The sequence below is a fragment of the Xenopus laevis genome, chromosome 1L (genome assembly GCF_017654675.1).
Source record: "Xenopus laevis strain J_2021 chromosome 1L, Xenopus_laevis_v10.1, whole genome shotgun sequence".
In the NCBI taxonomy this organism is placed as follows: domain Eukaryota; kingdom Metazoa; phylum Chordata; class Amphibia; order Anura; family Pipidae; genus Xenopus; species Xenopus laevis.
The window spans coordinates 96268556-96277754 of record NC_054371.1 but is presented as its reverse complement, the minus strand read 5'-3'; the positions used below and the strand labels follow the sequence as shown (position 1 = coordinate 96277754).

General features: G+C 43.0%; 1 long non-coding RNA gene across 1 annotated transcript; it reads right to left on the bottom strand.

Annotated features, from left to right (window-relative positions):
* Positions 1-481: 481 nt before the first annotated feature.
* LOC108711796 lies at positions 482-6909 on the bottom strand. Its single transcript, XR_001934946.2, has 3 exons — positions 3323-6909; positions 1072-1214; positions 482-984 (listed from the first exon to the last, which is right to left on the bottom strand). It is a non-coding gene; the product is annotated as an uncharacterized LOC108711796 (long non-coding RNA).
* Positions 6910-9199: the final 2290 nt, after the last annotated feature.

The window sequence follows — 9199 nt, the reverse complement described above, 5'->3', positions numbered from 1 at the left end:
CGCTAAATCCTGTACTCTTACTGTTGTTTTGTCTTTGTTTCTGTTTTGGTTTTGTAAAATCAATAAAAAATTACCTTTAAAAAAAAACTGGTTAGAGGGATGGAAGACTTAAATTATAAGGGTAGACTGTCAAGGTTGGTGTTGTTTTATTTGAATGCTTGAGCAGGGATGTGATTACACTTTACAAGTATATTATAGGACATTATAGACAAATAGCAGGGGACCTTTTTAGCCATACCCAAGAGGATCACCACACCAGAGGTCACCCCTTCAGACTAGGGGAAAATTACTTTCAGTTGAAGCATCATAGGTGGTTCTTTACACACTGGGCAGTGAGGGTGTGGAATGCACTGCCGGATGATGTTGTGATGGCCTATTCTGTTAATGCCTTTAATAGTGGCTTGGATGATTTCTTGGACAAGCATAATATCCAAGGCTAAAATCTATAGTTAGTGTATGAGTATATATAGTTTATGTTATGTGAGTGTATGGAGAGGTCAGTGTGTGTATGTATGGATGATGGGTTTCATTTGGAGGGGTTGAACTTGATGGACTTTGGTCTTTTTGCAACCTGATCTAACTATGTAACTATGTGTCTATTAAAAACACGGCAACTGACCCTGTTGTCTCTTGTGCTAAGCAAACCCCATGGTGAGAGACTAGCATGTGGTAACAGCTGGCAGGGACTGGTTTTTTACATGTCAATGGGCCTGGGGAATCAGGGCAGGGGGACCAGGTGATTTGTTAATTCTATGCCAGGCCCATCCCAAACATTTTTTTAAGGAAGTGCAGCTGTCTCTTGGACTATGGGCATTGATCTTCCATAACAAAGCTGTGTACAGCGTGGTAGCATCCACCTGTTTTGCACCCTCTTTGACCCACCCACAGTTGAGGACCAGGCTTACAAGCATTTTAAATGATTAAATTTATGCCTGGGTTGCAGCACTGGGGGCATGGGCATGTTGAGGTCCGCCACTTTATGTTCTGAAAAATATGAACAATACAAAGATCTAAGAACACATTATATACAATGCTAAAGTAACAGCTTTGTTAAACAATAAAAATATTTACCTGGGGATTGTGTGGACTGGCTTCTGTTGCATCCTCTCTTCCCGCCTCATGCTCCAGTCTCTCTGCCTCTGCAAGGGTCTGCTGCTGGGAGTCTCACCTGTCCTGTGGGCCTTTGTCGCTGCACTTGAGTTACACATTCACAACTAAAACATGCAAACAACTTTCATGAATTGGCAATGTTCCCAAAAGAAGAGAAGCTAGTGGGACAACACTTTGCCATTAATTATGTTGTCTGCTTCTAACATCCAAAATAAGGCCTAAAAGCTGCATTTCACACATCTATTTGATGCAAGATGGTACTAGCAGTGCCGGGCCATGCTGGGCAGGTGCCCTAGGCAGGCCCGGCACTCGCGGCGCCTGTATTGTGTGCGCGCATTTGCGCTGGCATGCGCATGCGCGCATTTGCGCTCGCGAGCGCACGCGCGAATTTGCGCATGTGCAGAAGTACACAAAGCGCAAAAGTCGTCAAGAGAAGGGAACCAGACAATGGGGTAGGCGACAGAGGAGGTACATGCCTGGCGCCCTCCCAGCTTTGCGCCCGTGCCTACTCTGCCTACCCCTAGTTCTGGCCCTGGGTACTAGTAAGACATTTTTTTTATACATCTACTATAGTGCTGTTGCAAACAAAGTCTCAAACGATATTTCTGAGACCAATTTTTCGAACATTTAGGACAAAAATACTTGATCTCCTGTATGAGTTCATGTAGTCACCTGGCAGCCCTCCACAGACGTGTTCACCAACAGCTTCCAGAAGGCGGTGCTCAAAGGGCTTGAGACGGAGGTCAGGTGGTGGCCCTACACCTGCCTTCTGGATCCTAACTCTCCTCGCCACAAACTTGATCCAAATGCACCTCTTCAAATCACTGAAGCACGTACACTGCATTACTGTTATGGGGTACAGTACTTACAGCTCCCACCACTCACACCATCCACTACTTGCTGCCAGAGATGTTTGAATCTGGCAGTGTTGATCCAACAAGACACCAAACTGCCCCATTGTTGGATCACCTCATCAACCAGTGCCGAATTCTCCTTACTGGAAAATCTGGGGCTTGGTCCCTCCTATTCCCTCCTTAGGGGGTGGTAGGGGGCCTCCTCACTCCACTACCAGAGGGCTGATGCCCATCCTCTTCCTAACCTGCCTTCCCTACCTTCCCCACCCCCCTGCCCTGGGTCTCCCTTTCTAGACTTCCATCCCCACCCCTCCTGCCCTGGGACCCCCTGTCTTCCCTTCCTTCCCAACCACTCCTGCCCTGGGTCCCCCTGTCTACCCTTCCTTCCCCACCCCACCCTGGGTCCCCCTGTCTTCCCTTCCTTCCCCACCCACCTGCCCTGGGTCCCCCTGTCTACCCTTCCTTCCCCCCCACCCTAGGTTACAATTCCTAGACTTCCTTCCCCATCCCCCTGCCCCGGGTCTCACTGCCCTGAATATCCCCACCCCCCTGGCCCCTTTCCCAGGCCTGTTGGGCCTCCCCCTCCCCAGGGTCTGGTGTCCTTTCCCTCCACCACCCCAACCTAGCATCCCTACTCCTAGGATTCACTACTAACTACCACCCCCATGACTCAGGACTTGTGTGTGGGCATCCTGCTCTCCCATCTCCAGCCCCCCCCAAAACAAGTCCTGAATCCACCCCCTCCTTCCTCCTGCTGATTTGTGAGATAAATCCACCAATATCTTATGATTATCTGATATATATAACTGTGTTATCTAAAACCTTCTCAGCTCCTTTTTTTACCAATTTGCTTTTACAGTTGTTCTGGCCATGGCTTTTTGGGAAAATGGGTTTGGGGAGAATCCAAAACACCTCCTTCCAAGTATTGGTACTTTGTACTGTAAAAGCAAGTTGTTAAAAAAAGGAGTTAATCAGGTTTTAGATAACACAGTTCATGAGATAATCATAAGATATTGGTGGATTTATCTCACAAATCAGCTTGACTCCATCTGTATGTGGCTGCCTCAGAGTTGCTGTTTTGGCTGCTGTAAACTGTACATGCAAGCTGCATCTCCAGTTTGGATTTGTATAAGTTTCTATATATATTATTTGATTATTAATAATATACCTCAACCCACTTACTAGGGTTTCTGGTTCTTTTGAGCAAGCAGACAATGAATCCACACCAATGAGCGTATAGTAAAGTGATGTATTGTAAAATAAATCAATTGATTGTTCTACATAAATGATTACACTTAGACGAAACAAAAATTACAATATTTACAGTTACACATTACACATGTCTACATAGTTGTTACCAAAAAGGCAGGGGAATAGAGTTCGGCTTCATCTCTGCCTTCCCCTCTGGTCTTCATTCCTCACATCTCTTTTCCCAGGCTCCTCTGGCTTCTCCAGCTCTCTAGCTGCCTCCTCTCAGCTGCCCAGCCCCTTTCACATTTGTCCAGCGTTCTTTTATCCTGGGTTCTCACCTGCCCCCACAGAAACCCTCCCAACTGCCGAGATGCTGTGATAAACCCCCAACTTGCCTACATCCTGTTGAGCAAGTTTTAATCAGTTTTATGGTCCCCACAGCAGACAAAGGCCTAAGTAGTCACAGGAAAACTTTTGTTATGATAATCAGGGCTTCATGTAAGTTCCGTGAACAACAGCTTTCATATTAAATAACAAAATCAAGATGGCAATTTCTTACAAATCCCCACCTAGAGGGCGAAGGACTTCAAAAGGAAAGAGCCCTCTAAATTAACAAAAATCATAACATTGCCAATGTAGGGACATCCATTAATACACTGTTACTGTATGTGTTGGAGCTGAAAGTGATAGGATTATTGAGACCCAAATGATGTAGCCTAATTACACAAACACTCACAGTTGTTCATACTCATAATGTATAACCCTTCAGCCTGTTATGAACCTACACCTCAACTTTTAGAGGTTTAATATCCAGCTTATTGCGCCGCTTTGTCTGTGCCCCACTTACCACCTGACCCTGCTCCACCCAAGTCTGGGCTGGATTCCGTCTTGGGCCTCTACTTTTAGCAAACCATGGTCTTTGCACTTTGGTGTTTGCAACACCCAACACATTTCTGCTTACCACAGTTTTCATATTAAAGAGACCACACAGGGAAAACATTTTATTATTTTAGGGTAGGGTGTAAATGTCTGTGGCACATTTTATTAATCAGCTGGAAAGTGCACCTCAATTCAACAATAGGTGTGTATGTAATACCAATACTGGCCTCAGGAAATTCAGAAGATACGCTACACTAAAGTGTGCAGAATTATCTTGGCCAAATCACTAGTGAGATATTTCTCGCCTTTGTCTCAGTATTTCCATATCAGTTTCATGCCTGATTATCACAACCCAACAAAACAGAAATTAGCATTGTTATCAGAAGAGAGATCATTTGGGACAGAACTCACACAAGAGTTATTTAACAACCAAAGCACAACAAAAGAAGTAAACTGCTGTCTCTCGCATATCTGTTTTGTAAATAACCCCATGCATATCAATGTAAGACACTTGTGCATTTGCTTTAGCTGAAGGCTCTGGTAACTTTTAACATGTAGACTGTATATTGGAGTGTTTTTTGTTTTTGTTTTTTTAAACACCCCACCTTGAGAACTGCAAATCATTATTATCTACAAATACAAACAATGACAGACAAACTTTGGGAACAAAAAATATAGAGTGAATACTGCTTTGATCCAGAACACATAACACCTACTGAAGTAATCAATCAGCATGCAGTCTATGTAAAAAATTTTCATAACCTGTTGCTGCTGAAACAAGAGTTAAACAAAAATGTCACTCAGGCAAAAATACACCAAAAATTTTTTTTTCCAAAATATGCCTCAGTGCTATTTACTCTTCTGTAGACTAAAGCAGCAACCATTTTCAAAACTCCACAGTGCAGGCAATTCTAACTATTAAAAACAAAAATATTTTAGAATTTGTTAAACCTGACTGTACCATATCTATTTAGAGGCTTTCCCTTAAGTACAAAAAGTGAAGAAAAAAACCCAAATAGATAAGGTCCTCTATAACTTTTTTTTCCATGAGATAAAAGGGGAAGGGAAATTCTTCTTTTTGTGATCTGCCATCCTGTTACCTGGAAAACAAACTCATTGAAGACATTAGCACCGATTTACATCATCTTTTGTTCTTTTCATTTGAGAAATCTCTATCTTGAGACTCTCCAATTCATTGTTAAATTTTCCCCATGCATTTTTCAGACTTGAGTTCTCTTCACTCACCTTTCATTTTGAGTTTTAAGAACATGGTAGGGAATCCATGTATTCCAACTCTTGCTTTTATTTTGGAATCCCCACCTAGAGGACTTCTAACTTCGATTTCCATTGTAAACATTTTTATGATTGTTCGTGTTGTTAAATTGCATGGTACAATTTCTTGCTATGTGCCCAACTCTGGAACATGCATAGCATCTAAACACTTTCTTTTGTGTACATTTTTTATCTGTTCTGTACACACTTTGTTTCTCAGGGTGGGTAGCCTTTATGGCAAACACCCTTTCACTGCCAGGCTGCTTCCTGGGTTGAATAGGTTTGTAAACCTGGGCTTTAGGAACGTCCTGCTTTTGTCCCACAGTCCTATTTTCTGTACATTGCAATGTCACTATAGGAGGCTTGGCCTGTCTACATCAATTCCCATTTAGCATTTTACTTTTGACTGCTAATTCACAATTCATATTACTGTCTTTTATGCATTTCCCATCAGTTACATTTCTATCATTTTTAGCAGTGTTCTCTACTTTAACTGCAGAAACTACACAATCTCTTGCTCCTAACTGAGCCTTTAACTGTTTAAGATCAGATTTGCAATTTGAATGATCAGCCCCTGCTTTTCTGAAGGTTGCAACCAAACTTTCTGCATCCCTCAGCCTTTGTTTGAGCTGCTCATTCTCTATGCAAACCTGCTTGTACTCTGCAGTTGTTTGCTAACTGTAATAGCAGCGGCATTTTCTACAGAACATTTTAGAGAATCTACTAACACATTTAAACAATGAACCTTTTCTTCAAGATTCCCTTTTTGCACAGATAAAATTTTATACTGTTCTGCTATCCAACAGGCAACAAAAACCAGTGCACCTTTGCCCTTTGACTTAGACAGAGATTTGTCATGAATTGCCCTGGCCACCAGGGCCGGAACTAGGGGTAGGCAGAAGAGGCACGTGCCTAGGGCGCAATGAAGTGGGGGCGCCAAGCACGTACCTCTTCCTTCAGCCTACCCCTGGTCCGGACCCTTTCTATTCCATCGGCACTCGTTCCCCCCTCCACAAATTTAAATAATGACTGCAGATGTGCATTTCGGGAAGTGTGCGCATGTGCACTCTGGGATGTGTATCCTCCATGACGTGCACACTCCCAGACGCGTGCACACACAGTGACGCGCGCAATCCCGGACGCGTGCGTGCATGCGCACTTGGGAGCTGTGCCGGCAAGGTGGTGAATCGGCCAGCCGGGTTGCCTTGGGCGCCCAGGTTGCTTGGCCCGGGCCTGCTGGCCACATAATCTTGAGCCTTAGCCCATGCATCTGGAGATCCTTGCATGCATTTAACAATCTGTCCTGTGCATTTGACCATGGCCATCTTTTTAGCTAAAACCTCCATGATTATTTAACAACTATTAAAACAATGCAAAACAATCAACTAATTTACTACACAATATTACACACTCATAAATATGGATTAAATGGCATGCATTTAACTCCTGCACTGGATCGCCATTTCTAAGTTTCTATATATATTACCGTATATACTCGAGTATAAGCCGACCCGAGTATAAGCCGAGGTACCTAATTTTACCTACGAAAACTGGGAAAACTTATTGACTCTAGTATAAGCCTAGACACAACTACAGCCCTGTCTCCCAGCAGCGCACATTCTGCCAAAGCGACCCCCCCAGCGATCAACCGGACTTCTTTGCAAAGTTGATGGTGACAGAGAATTGCCAAACGGATTACTGTGTGCATTGTCCCACTGTCCCACTACAATGTGCAGAGGGTGCTGTTTGATATTGCCATCACTGTTAATCTTTCGTATAACCAACAGAGGGCGCTGTGTGATATTGCAGTCACTGTTATTCTTTCATATAATCAACAGAGGGCGCTGTGTGATATTGCAGTCACTGTTAATCTTTCATATAACCAACAGAGGGCACTGTGTGATATTGCAGTCACTGTTATTCTTCCATATAACCAACAGATGGCGCTGTGTGATATTGCAGTCACTGTTATTCTTTCATGTAACCAACAGAGGGAGCTGTGTGATATTGCAGTCACTGTTATTCTTCCATATAACCAACAGATGGCGCTGTGTGATATTGCAGTCACTGTTATTCTTTCATGTAACCAACAGAGGGTGCTGTGTGATATTGCAGTCACTGTTATTCTTTCATATAACCAACAGATGGCGCTGTGTGATATTGCAGTCACTGTTATTCTTTCATATAACCAACAGAGGGCGCACTGTTATTCTTTCAAAAACTCGGCTTATACTCGGGTATATACGGTATATCATTATTAATAATATACCTCAACTCACTTACTAGGGTTTCTGGTTCTTTTGAGCAAGCAGACAATGAATCCATACCAATGAGCGTATAGTAAAGTGATGTATTGTTTACAATTAGACTAAACAAAAATTACAATATTTACAGTTACACATTACACAAGTCTACATAGTTGTTACCAAAAAGGCAGGGGAATAGAGTTCGGCTTCATCTCTGCCTTCCCCTCTGGTCTTCATTCCTCACATCTCTTGTCCCAGGCTCCTCTGGCTTCTCCAGCTCTCTAGCTGCCTCCTCTCAGCTGCCCAGCCCCTTTCACATTTGTCCAGCGTTCTTTTATCCTGGGTTCTCACCTTCCCCCACAGAAACCCTCCCAACTGCCAAGATGCTGTGATAAACCCCCAACTTGCCTACATCCTGTTGAGCAAGTTTTAATCAGTTTTATGGTCCCCACAGCAGACAAAGACCTTAGTAGTCACAGGAAAACCTTTGTTATGATAATCAGGGCTTCATGTAAGTTCCCTGCACAACAGCTTTCATATTAAATAACAAAATCAAGATGGCAATTTCTTACACTTGTTCTTAATATTCCTCTTTATTCCTCTTTTGGAGTTAAGTGCAGTACTGGAGGGAAGGTTTCAGTCAACAAATTTGCTAACACTCTTTATCGAAGTCCCATACAAGCATACTACTAGACTAGGCAAAGGCTTTAGTGCATGACAATCAAGATTTGCTGTCATTAACGTTTCAGTTACTTTTTCATTGCAGGTAAAGTTAGCCAGTGAAAATGTTACAGGGCAACCCTTTGAAATAAAAAAACAACAAAAGTGGTATAAAGGTGATACTTTTATTGGCTAACTAATACAATCATAGCAAGCTTTCAGAACATTTTAGTTCCTTTTTCAAGCTGATTACAATGAAGCGGTGGTGTTCTCTGGTATATATACAACATTCAGGTCATAGGTCAAATGACCAACAAAAAGCAATATTAATCTATGTGTAAGGTGTCAAAGTCATTTTACCAGGGGATCTGCAAGATACAAGCAGATAATATGGGTCAAGATAATATGGGTCAAAGAGTCTAAGTATAAATTAGGGCTGAATTATTGGAGTGTAGAATCAAAGGAATTCCATATGATCTCTTAGTCCATATCCAGACCTGTTGGTATTTCTGACCTGGTGCAGTCCTTTCTTAGTCTACATAATTAAGCCCAGATTTAGTCAATTCTTCAGAGAATTGAAAGTTTCCATTAATTTGTATTCCCACACTTTTCTTTCATTATATTTCATTTTGGGACATCCTGGCCAAAGCAAAAGAATCAAAACCACAATTTGATTGCCCAAGAAAAGAATGCTGTTAAATACCTCAAGAACAACAACTATTTCGGACAATAGTCCCCCTGCCAGCCTGAGGCCTAATCTAAAGGCTAATTAAGGACCCCCAGGGGCGTAGCTACCGCATTTATGCAGGGGCGATCCTGGCCCCTCCACCGCCTGAGGCAGCAGCAATTGCTGCTGCCCCCCCTGCCCCGGAAATTTGCTCTTAAAGTACCAGGAGCAGCATTTTTGCTGCCCCTGGTACCTAGTGGGGTGCTGCCGCCTGAGGTGACAGCCTCAACTCGCCTCATTGGCGAAGCACCCCATCATCT